This window comes from Manis pentadactyla, chromosome 1 (assembly GCF_030020395.1).
Source record: "Manis pentadactyla isolate mManPen7 chromosome 1, mManPen7.hap1, whole genome shotgun sequence".
Classification (NCBI taxonomy): Eukaryota; Metazoa; Chordata; class Mammalia; order Pholidota; family Manidae; genus Manis; species Manis pentadactyla.
This window is the reverse complement of record NC_080019.1, coordinates 207,843,415-207,853,586: the sequence shown is the minus strand read 5'-3', so window position 1 is coordinate 207,853,586 and position 10,172 is coordinate 207,843,415.

Sequence of the window (10,172 nt, the reverse complement as noted above, 5' to 3'; positions counted from 1 at the left end):
CACACAGCCAGTGACCTGATTTAATATCAATTGTTATCCCGGTTATTCCTTTTATTGTTTACAAATGCAATACCTTGCTATTTGTTGTAACCAAAATCCAAAACCTCAAACACAATAGTTTTGTTATTAAAAAGGTAATTCAACCCAAAAGGTAGAAGTTGGTTGCAGTAACCTGGATAATACTGAGAAAAGCATTCAGTGACTGAAAGATCCATGCCATCCTGTCCATCTCCCACTTTCTATGAGGGAGGACTGGGGTACAGCACATGGGAGAAGAGGATATGGGGCATGAATATCCTTAGCTGGTGTCTTAACAACAGAAGGTGAAATCTCTGGAGAGTGTGCTATTGGAAACTTCAAACGCAAAGAGAACTTGAATTTAAAGATGGAGAGAAGATAGATAAGCAGTTGCACCACCCACTGAGCCCCAAATTATGCCACACCACACAGGATATAAGAGGCCATGGAGAGCAGCCGGAGTCTCTTTAGTAACTGGATTCAATGCTAAGCCAGCTCCCTGCTGCTTCTATGGCATGCCGTCACTAGATATTATTAGCCAATGCAGGGCGGACCCTGAAAGCAAACCAATTCATCAAACCACCTACATGTCTTGAAGAACAAGAATGTTGGCAGCTTGAGTTAAAATGATAGAGAGCTTGAAAGCCTGGGTATGAGAGGTACTGATTTTTCTTTTTAACTCGCTGAGGTTAAGAGAACGATAATGGTTTGACAAGTGTTACTCTTAGAGAGCAACCTGAACTCCTCTGCCTACTCTTGCCTGGCTCGTCCTGGACCTTCTACCTGGACAGATGGCCACCACCCCCTACCCATGCCAACACACACACGACTCCACTGTGTGCAGATCCTTCACCTCCTTACCAATACCCTCACAAACAGCGATGTAAACACAACCTTCCTGTCCTCTGATCCCTGCTTAGTCCCTTCAAAGTGACTTCACTGGTACAGATGATATGTAACTAGTGTTTTCTGCCTCTTGGTGTGCGGTTCTGCTCTCCCCATTCATAGATAATACACAGAGGCATGAGCATTAGCTGTATCTTCACTGTTGTGTATTTTGAGAAATTAGTGGAGGTAAGGGGATAACAGTAAGTGGGGAGGAAGAAAAGGGAGAGTAAATTGGGAGAATAAGGAAGCAGCAGGTGTGGATCAGGGAGAAAGAAGGGGACGGAGATTGTATTCATTTCCTATTTCTGATGTACTTAATACAAATGTAGGGGCTTAAAATGACAGAGATTTATCATCTTAAACAGATCTATAGGTCAGAAACCCAAAATTGGGTCTGACACGGTGAAAGCCAAGGTGCCAGCAGGGTCTCATTACTTCTGCAGCCTCTTGGGGACAGTCTGCTCCTTGCCTTTTCCGAATTCCATAGGCTGCCTTCATTCCTCGTCCCCTGGCCTCCTGGCAGCAATGGCGTAACTCTGACTCGGCTTCTCTAACTCTGACCCCCCTGCCTCACTCTTGGGGTTACAGGGGCCTACAGGGTAGCTCCACAGCATTTCAACATCCTTAATTTAATTGCATGTGCAAAGCGCCTTCTGCCATGCAAGGTACTTTATTCATGGCTCTGGGGATTCGAATATGAACATCTTTGATGGGCCATTATTCTGCTGCCACAGAGGGGGGAAGAAACAGAAGGGAATGGAGGGGAAGAAAGGAGGAATGAGTCTCTCCTCCTAATCCCTCACTCCTTTGACCCTAAGCCGCATCCTAAAACCTGATTCCCTGAAAATAACTTCCCACGGCACCACTACCTACTCCTGTATTGCTTGGCCATGCTTGTCTTCAACCAAATTTTGGTGGGTTCTGACTGAGGCCAACATAACATTTTACACAATGAGACTGTCCAAATTTGTATTCATTTTTTATTATTAAATATACCATCTTCAGTTGTTAAAGACTTAAAGAATGGTTCTGTTTGGTGTATTGCAGTCCATTCCAAAATAAGCAATTATTATCCATTCTAATTCAAGATAAAAGTTGTAAGGTCAGGAGTCTGGCAAATAGATCAGAGTACAGTAACTGGGACATATTCCATGTTTCTGAAGACTGGTGGCATCTCCTCATTTTAGTAGAGTTGATCAGCTTAATTCCTTTAGACAGCCTTTCAAGACAGTTACATATTCATCGTTCATCTCAGTCAAAATGGCCAGTCAGAAACTATTCCACTCGCTCTGTGAATTTTCCTGGCTGCTTACCCATTATGCAAAAGAATCAATCAGAAGCAACAAGTTTAGCAGATCGCATGAACATGATTGATTAAAAATGGGCACCAATTCTTCAGAGAACAAGAGATTCTCTAACAATATCCAGCTTAAGTACTCAGTGAGTGTTAGCTATTAGGACAGTCAGCCCTACACTTCTCGTTTTGAAAGTTTCCAGTGTATAGCTCGCTAACAGCTAATCTGCTAACTAGAAATTCAAGACGACTTTTAAGGTTAAATTATCTCCATAATACATTACTGGTTTTTTTTTTTTTTTCCCAGATGCCAAGATCCTCCTCAAAGCATCATGCTGGCTTTCAAATTAGGATGCATTCTACAAAAACCTCAACAAAACTCTGTCCTGCCTCTTCAGACCCTGGACTCCACAGCTGATGGAGGGTTTCATTATGATGCCTGCAGTTCTTGACAAGAAGTGGGAGAAAGAGGAGGGGGAAGACACTTCAGGAAATCACTGAAATGAGAAATGTCACCTTGAGTTTAGCATCAGTGAGCTTATACTCCAGCCTGGGCTGTAAAGTAGACAGTGGAAGAAGTAAAATGGCATTTACAAAGAAAAAACAACCCTGGGCACAAATAAATCCACCTTTCATTAATATTTGATTTTCTTGTTTCCATTCTGATTGCTATGACATGGCTGTCACCCAGCATGTGGGCTGAGTCCCACAACCTCCACTGCAGGCAATTTTGTTACAGAATTGCTTTCCTAAAAGGGCTGGACATTATAGTAATCTTGTCAACTTGCACACATGTCAACAGCATTTGGTAGAGGCTGTTCAATAATTTATTTACTAGTTTGGACTATCGGTACAATTTGAACACCTGTTTGCTGTTCATGCTTCCTGAGGCCAACAGCTCATAGGATCGTGATTGGATACCATGTTTATAGCACAAGTACCCAGTTACTGTGATCGGATGTAATCACCTCTAAAAGTGTCTTGAAGAAAGTGATTTCAGAATCAAAGAAGATTAGAGCTGGGAGGAATCACTATCCATTGATCGTTTTAAAAATGTTCCACTAGTCACTTAACTCTTTGGTTTTACAGAATTTGTGGTATCTAGATCTGTAAAGCACAATTAGGAAAGCTTGTTAGCTGGGATACAAAACACATTTCTATACTATCCTTCACTGAGTGAGAAGGAATCAGCAGAACACAAACTAGAGCTAAAAGGGTAAAGCTGTGCTAAGGACAGCCCTGCTTCAACTCTTCTCTGCCTCAGGGAGAGAGTCTGCCTGCGACTGCGAACAAGCGTCTTCTTTTAAGCAGTCATACCAGGAACTATTTCTGATTGTATAGTATAGTATTCCTGATCATGGCAGTTTTCAAACATGACTGCGAATTATTTGACACTCCTCCCATTGAGCGGTGACTTCTAAATCCTCTTTCCTAGAATCTGGGCTGTAATTAATAAAGTAGGAGTGACGTCATACGACTTCCCATGCTACACTACACAGGCTTTACCTTGGTCACTGGAACACTACCTTCTGGAATCCTGAGCTATTAAGAAGTCCAGTTACCCAAATTCCACCACACTGTGCAGAAGCCCGAGTCACCTCAGGAGGCCACATATTGCCACCACGGTCAGTAGTCCCAGCTGAGCTCAGCTGTCCAGTGTTACCTCAGCTCAGGTACGTGAATGAGAAAACTGGCGGGTTGTTCTAGCCATAAGCCATTCAGCCTTCGCAGCTGAGGCTCCAGACACTGTAGGACAGAAACCAGCAGCCATCCCTGCTGCACTCAGCTCAAATTCTTCACCCACACACTTTGCAAGCATAATTAAATGATTGAGTTATGCCACTAAATAGTAGAAGTATTTGCTTCAGTCATAACATAAATCAGTCACGGGATGAGAGGACACCATAAAGAACATAGTCAATAGTTCTGTAACATCTATGTTGAGAGAACAGTAACTACACTTGTTGGAATGAGCATTTAATAATGTATATAATTGTCAAATCACTGTTGTATACTTGAAACCAACATAATATTGTATATCAACTATACTTCAAAATTATGTTTATTAGAAAAACTGAAGGAACAAAACAGCACCAGAATCACAGAACTCAAGAATGGACTAACAGGTACCAAAGGGAAAGGGACTGGGGAGGATGGGTGGGTAGGGAAGGATAAGGGGGGGGGGGAGAAGAAGGGGGGTATTAAGATTAGCATGCATGGGGGGGAAGGAGAAAAGGGAGGGCTGTACAACACAGAGAAGGCAAGTAGCGATTCTACAACATTTTGCTATGCTGATGGACAGTGACTGTAAAGGGGTTTATAGGGGAGACCTGGTATAGGGGAGAGCCTAGTAAACATAATATTCGTCATGTAAGTGTAGATTAGTGATACCAAAAACAAAGCAAAAAAAAAAAAAAAGGGCAGTTCCTGTGCGGTAACCTCCAATGAGTTCTACACAAGGGTATAAAGGGCATATAAAAGTGTAGGCAAAGGGTCTGTTTACGTCTATACAGAAGATCAAAGCCTAATTGGGCTACCCCGAAAATGAACTAAGATACGATATGAAAGAGATCTTCCAACATCAGCACTCTCTGGAAGACTCATGCCAGAAGATGATCATCAAAAAACCCCAACAAAGATCCACGCACTGCTACAGCTGTAGATGCACTCATCCCACCAGCTCCTGGACTTGCCATGGGAATGAGGAAGGAGATATCTAAGCTGGCCTGTGCATACAGTAAAACAACAAATTTGACTGGGTCTATACTGTTGGAACTCAACCAAGAATTAGGAGAAGTGCAAATTGTAGCACTCCAAAATCTTACAACTACAGACCATTTACTGTTAAAAGAACATAAGGGATGTGAACATGCCCCAGGAATGGGTTGTTTTAATTTGTCTGATTTCTCTCAGACTGTTCAAGTTCAGTTGGACAATATCCACCATATCATAGATAAGTTTTCACAAATGCCTAAGGTGCCTAACTGGTTTTCTTGGTTTCACTGGAGATGGCTGGTAATTACAGATATGCTTTGGTTATGTAACTATACTCCTATTATGTTAATGTGTGTGTGCAATTTAAGTAGTAGCTTAAAACCTATACATGCTGAAGTACTCTACGAGAAGATATGTCAAAGAAATAATCAATCTTCCCATGTTTTCTTCCGCCTGCTACTTCTATAGCTTTTCTTCTTCCTTCCTAATTACAACCCTTAAATAGAATTCGTGCCTCATATCAAATTTACCGAGTATCATGATTCTTCCAAGTGGTAAAGATACCTCGAGACAAATGCTGGGCATAGAAGCCACAGGGCATAAATATGCAAAGAAGTAAAAAGCTAACCTTTTCAAACAATAAGGCTTCTCTCTCACTTACCAACTTCACATTTCCCTGTATGGCCCCGGAAGATGACTGGTTAGCCAGAGACGGGTAAGATTCCTCAAGGGAGGAACAACCTAAGACAGGCACAGTCGTAGGGGGGCCATCAGGTGAGAAATTGGGGATCAACAGAGGTGAGGCTTAGAACCTCACCCCCCCTGTTCTGAGAGAAATCTTCTGCATACGTGGGTGTTTTATTGCCCTTGTCTAGCTTGGATTAACACATTGTCTACAGACACACACCTGATCATCTACATTTGCTCTCTTACAACACTAAACTATGTTTTCTACCTTTATCTTCCATCTACCTACCACTTCAGCATTTTATTAAAAATAATAATAATAAAGAGAGAAATGTGGTATCCACATATAAATCAAGTATAAAAACCAAATGAGTATTCATATTTGAACTGACTGTTTATAGTTCATAATGCATGAGCAAAACCGAAAGTTTCTGTGATGGCTGCCCTCGTACTGTTCACCATGTAACTTATTCATTGTGTAAGAATTTGTTCTCCATGTAAGAACTTGTTTGTTATGCCTCAGAAGATTGGAGACTGACGAAAATTAGGCTCGGGGTGGATTAATGATTGTGCATTGAGCATTGACTCCCCTATACAGAATTTTATTGTTGTTAACAACCATTTGATCAATAAATATGAGAGATGCCCTCACAAAAAAAAAAAAAGGACAGACTTCCAATGGTAAAATAAATAAGTAACCGGGATGTAATGTATAGCATAAGGAATATAGTCAAGATATTGTAACAGCCTGGTAGGGTGATAGCTGGAACCTAGAATTATGTATATAAATGTTCTACCACTGTGTTGTACACTTGAAACTAATGTAATGTAATACTGTGCGTCAACTACCCTTCAATAAAAAATAATTATTAAAAAAAAAAATTATGTTTATTAGCCAAGCAGTCTTCTGTTTAAAAAAGAGAGACAGAGAGCCTTTTCTAATCAGATGGAGCTATGTGATCACCCTGACCCACAGCTTTTGCACAGGAAAGGCAAATACATCCCTCTTTGCCTTTAAATATCTAATGGATTTTTTAATCATCATTACTTGGCTTTTAGATTTCTCTTTTTTTGAGAATGACTTTGGACTCATGTAGTTTTATGTATTTATTGGGCCATAATAAATTCTTACTATTGTTGAGTTATATCAACTGTGGATACTAAGAGCCCATCAAAATGGCTCTGTGTCTTTTTAAATGACCACATTAGTCTTTAAATATTCCTGCTTTCTCATAAATCTAGGGCATCCCAGGAACACCCAGGGCTTTCCCTGCACCAGAAACCAGCCATCTCTCCCCAGAGCCCCAAATTTTTTCAATAAGAAATAGTATGTACGGAATAAAATCTAAACCCCCGGAGGTATTCACTGATTCTGGGAAGTCATTGCTTCCAGACGTTTTCAATGTAGAGTCAGCAAAATTATCTTTTAAAAATTACAAGTACATACTGAGACTTCCAAGTCAAATTAAGCTCTATAAAAGGTTTACTTCACATTTTTTCCTTTTATAATTGCACTTCCTTTCTCCCACATTGGAAATTATGGTTTCTAATTATACTAGCACACTTGTTTATTAACTTCACCTAGTAATTTAAACATAATAGTTTCAAAATAGCATAATCAACATTATTTCTAAAAACAAAACTATTCTATGCTTTTTAAAATTATTTTGTAGTTATTTTGTTTTTAGACTATATCTCATTAAGGATGCAGCTACACTATATCACAAATCTCTTGAAATAGCTTCTTCATAGACATTTATCCATTTCATAAACACTTAGATTGATTTGCTCACATGTTCTAGTTTTTATCTCAAGTTTAAAGACCTTAAAAATATCCTACTAATGATATGAGATGAAATGCATATCATTTCATCTGTGTGGCTTTTACATGGTTAGCTGTAATTGCTTCTATTTTATAAATCAACATCACTGATAAATACCTGGAAAACAAGAAAACAAACCCACCTGAAATTTACCCTTCAGACGGGTTTTTAACATGTGGATGGTGAAGGGAAGGAAGGAATAAGGATGATAAGGATGATGCTTAGAAAACTGGGATTTGGAGAAATTTGGAGGGGATTTGGCTTGAGAAAACTAGGTGCTCTGAAACACCTCCAGGGACAGACAGGCTTGAAGAACCAAAAACTCTATTTTGGCCATGTTAAACTTGAGATGCCTGTTTGACTTTCAAGCATACAGATCAAGTAGGAGGGCGGCTATATAGATCTGGAGTTTAGGACTAGGGACTGCAGAAAATAATTTCAGAGATAATGGGTAAAGCACTAGACCAAATCTTTTAGCTGTGTGTTCAGAGAATAACCTTCGGACATATCAATATTCAGAGTCTTGCAGAGGAAAAGAATGCAGAAAAAAAAAAGAAAGTGATGCTAGGAAGGTGAGAGAAAACTAGAAATTGTGTCATGGAAGTCAAGAGTAGAATGGGTATCAAAGATAAGTTTAACTGTGTCTAATTCAGACCTGCAAAGAGAACAGAGCAGTCCCAAGGGGAAGCAGAAATGGCAGAGCAGGTGGTAAAGAAGACAGGGAGAAAGGGAGAACCTGATCATTTCTAGCTCCTGTGATGCTGAGTTGTATTTATTACAGTTGAGATCCATGCCATTCCCCACGCATTCTCAAAACTCTCTTTACTTGACGTATTCCAAGAGGATTTTGCCTTCTTAGACCTATGAATACTATGACACCACTCCAAGAGAAGGAACCAGATCACCTAGAGCAGTAAATCATACATTAAAAAGAAGAAGAAGGCTTTGTTGATAATCTTAATTGATGACCAGAGTCATGGGTGATAATTTTTAAGGGTGAAAGGAAAGGAATGTAGCACTGGCTATATACCAGACGTAAGATATGCCTTATCATGCTTTAAGTTACTTAACCATATAGCAGCCATACAAAATTAGATTTTGTAATTTGTATTTGCATATAAAGAAGCCACGGCTCAGCAAGGTTACCAAGTCTCTAATCCTCCATCTAAAGAAAATTTGTCACAGTCAAGCTCAAACAGTTTACTTCAAAGCTCACATTTACCACCATGACTGGCCTTCAAAGTAACAAATGAGAGACCATTGTTTTGAAGTATTTGGAAAAACAATTTTTCCCTTAACAGTTCCCATTTCATTTTTATCCACAGAAGAAAAAAAATTGCTCATCTTTATAACATCAAAATGGAGCTTAAGAAGGAAATCTCAAAGCCTTGGAATCCCAAACATCTTACTTATCAGATGTGGATACTGAGACCCAGAGGAGTGACTTGCCCAAGGTCAACCATCTGATTAGTAGTCAAACACAAAAGTAGAAATCATTTGTCTCTCACCCCATGACTGAGCTCCTTCCAAGATTTTACAGTCCATGAATTGAAACCTATGTGTATGCCTAACTGATGATTTTCATTTGTAGCTCAGCTACGGTAATGTAACTTTAAGTAAAATATAAAATGAGCTTCCTTGAGTTCTGAATAGCTCTGTAATTCCACCTTCAAAGAGGAAAATATTTCCTTCATTTCCATCATCATCGCTTTTTTTTTTTTTTTTTGAACCAAACGAAATACCAGACCTTTTATGTTCAGGAAGAATTTTTCAAGTGTCTTTTCATGTTAAGTGGATATGATGAGGAATGGAGGTTCCAAGGGAAATCACTGCCACCCCACCAGTATGGAGAGGCTGGAATGCAAAAGGACCCACTCCTCAAAGGGGGGAACATCAGAAAGGGCCAAAGACCAAATGTACACATAGGCGGCCTTCTCACTTCCCTTTGAAAGAACACTTGGACTCTGAACTGCCCAGTTTCACACTACAGAGAGTTTGCGGTTGTCTGAAATCTTTGAAGGTCTGAGAGGAGTTGCTTGGCACTAAGGACTGGATACCGTGAACAAGTCACTGAAGGAGGCAAAGTCAAAGGCTTTCAACTAACCCAGAACAATGGCTCTCACAGACCTACACCTGAAAAACTTCTTTGGAAATCAAACTAAATGCAGGATATCTGAGGAACCCCTCAATTTCAGTGCAAATGGCCAGAGTCCGTGAAGCAGTGAGGTAACTGCCAAGTTGAGCAGTAGGTACTGAAATTCTGTGCTGATACTGCAGCAACTAGGGATGGGATTTTGACCAAGTCACTTCTCTCCAAGTCTCGAGCTCCTAATCACCAAAATAAGGAGACTATCTGGCTGGTAAACTGGTTACACCCTTTGGGCCACTCTCAACACTGGATAGGCTGTCCCCACCAAGATCTAGTCCCAACTACATGGTGTCCACCAGAAATGCAATTTAAAGACACAAATACAAGTAAAAGGATGGGAAAGATATGGTATGCAAATATGAAGGATGAGAGAACTAGCTTATCTCTATGAGAGACGAGTGATTAGACTTCAGGTTCAGGTCGATTTTCAGATAAAAAGATTTTCCTGATGATAAAAGGGCTAGTTTATAAAAAGGATATAGAAATCCTAAATGGTTGTGCACCTAGCAACAGTGTTTCAATATAAATCAGTAAGTGACAGAATAAAAGGAGAAATAAAAGCAGCTACTGTTATAGTTGGAGAATAACATTTCCTCTC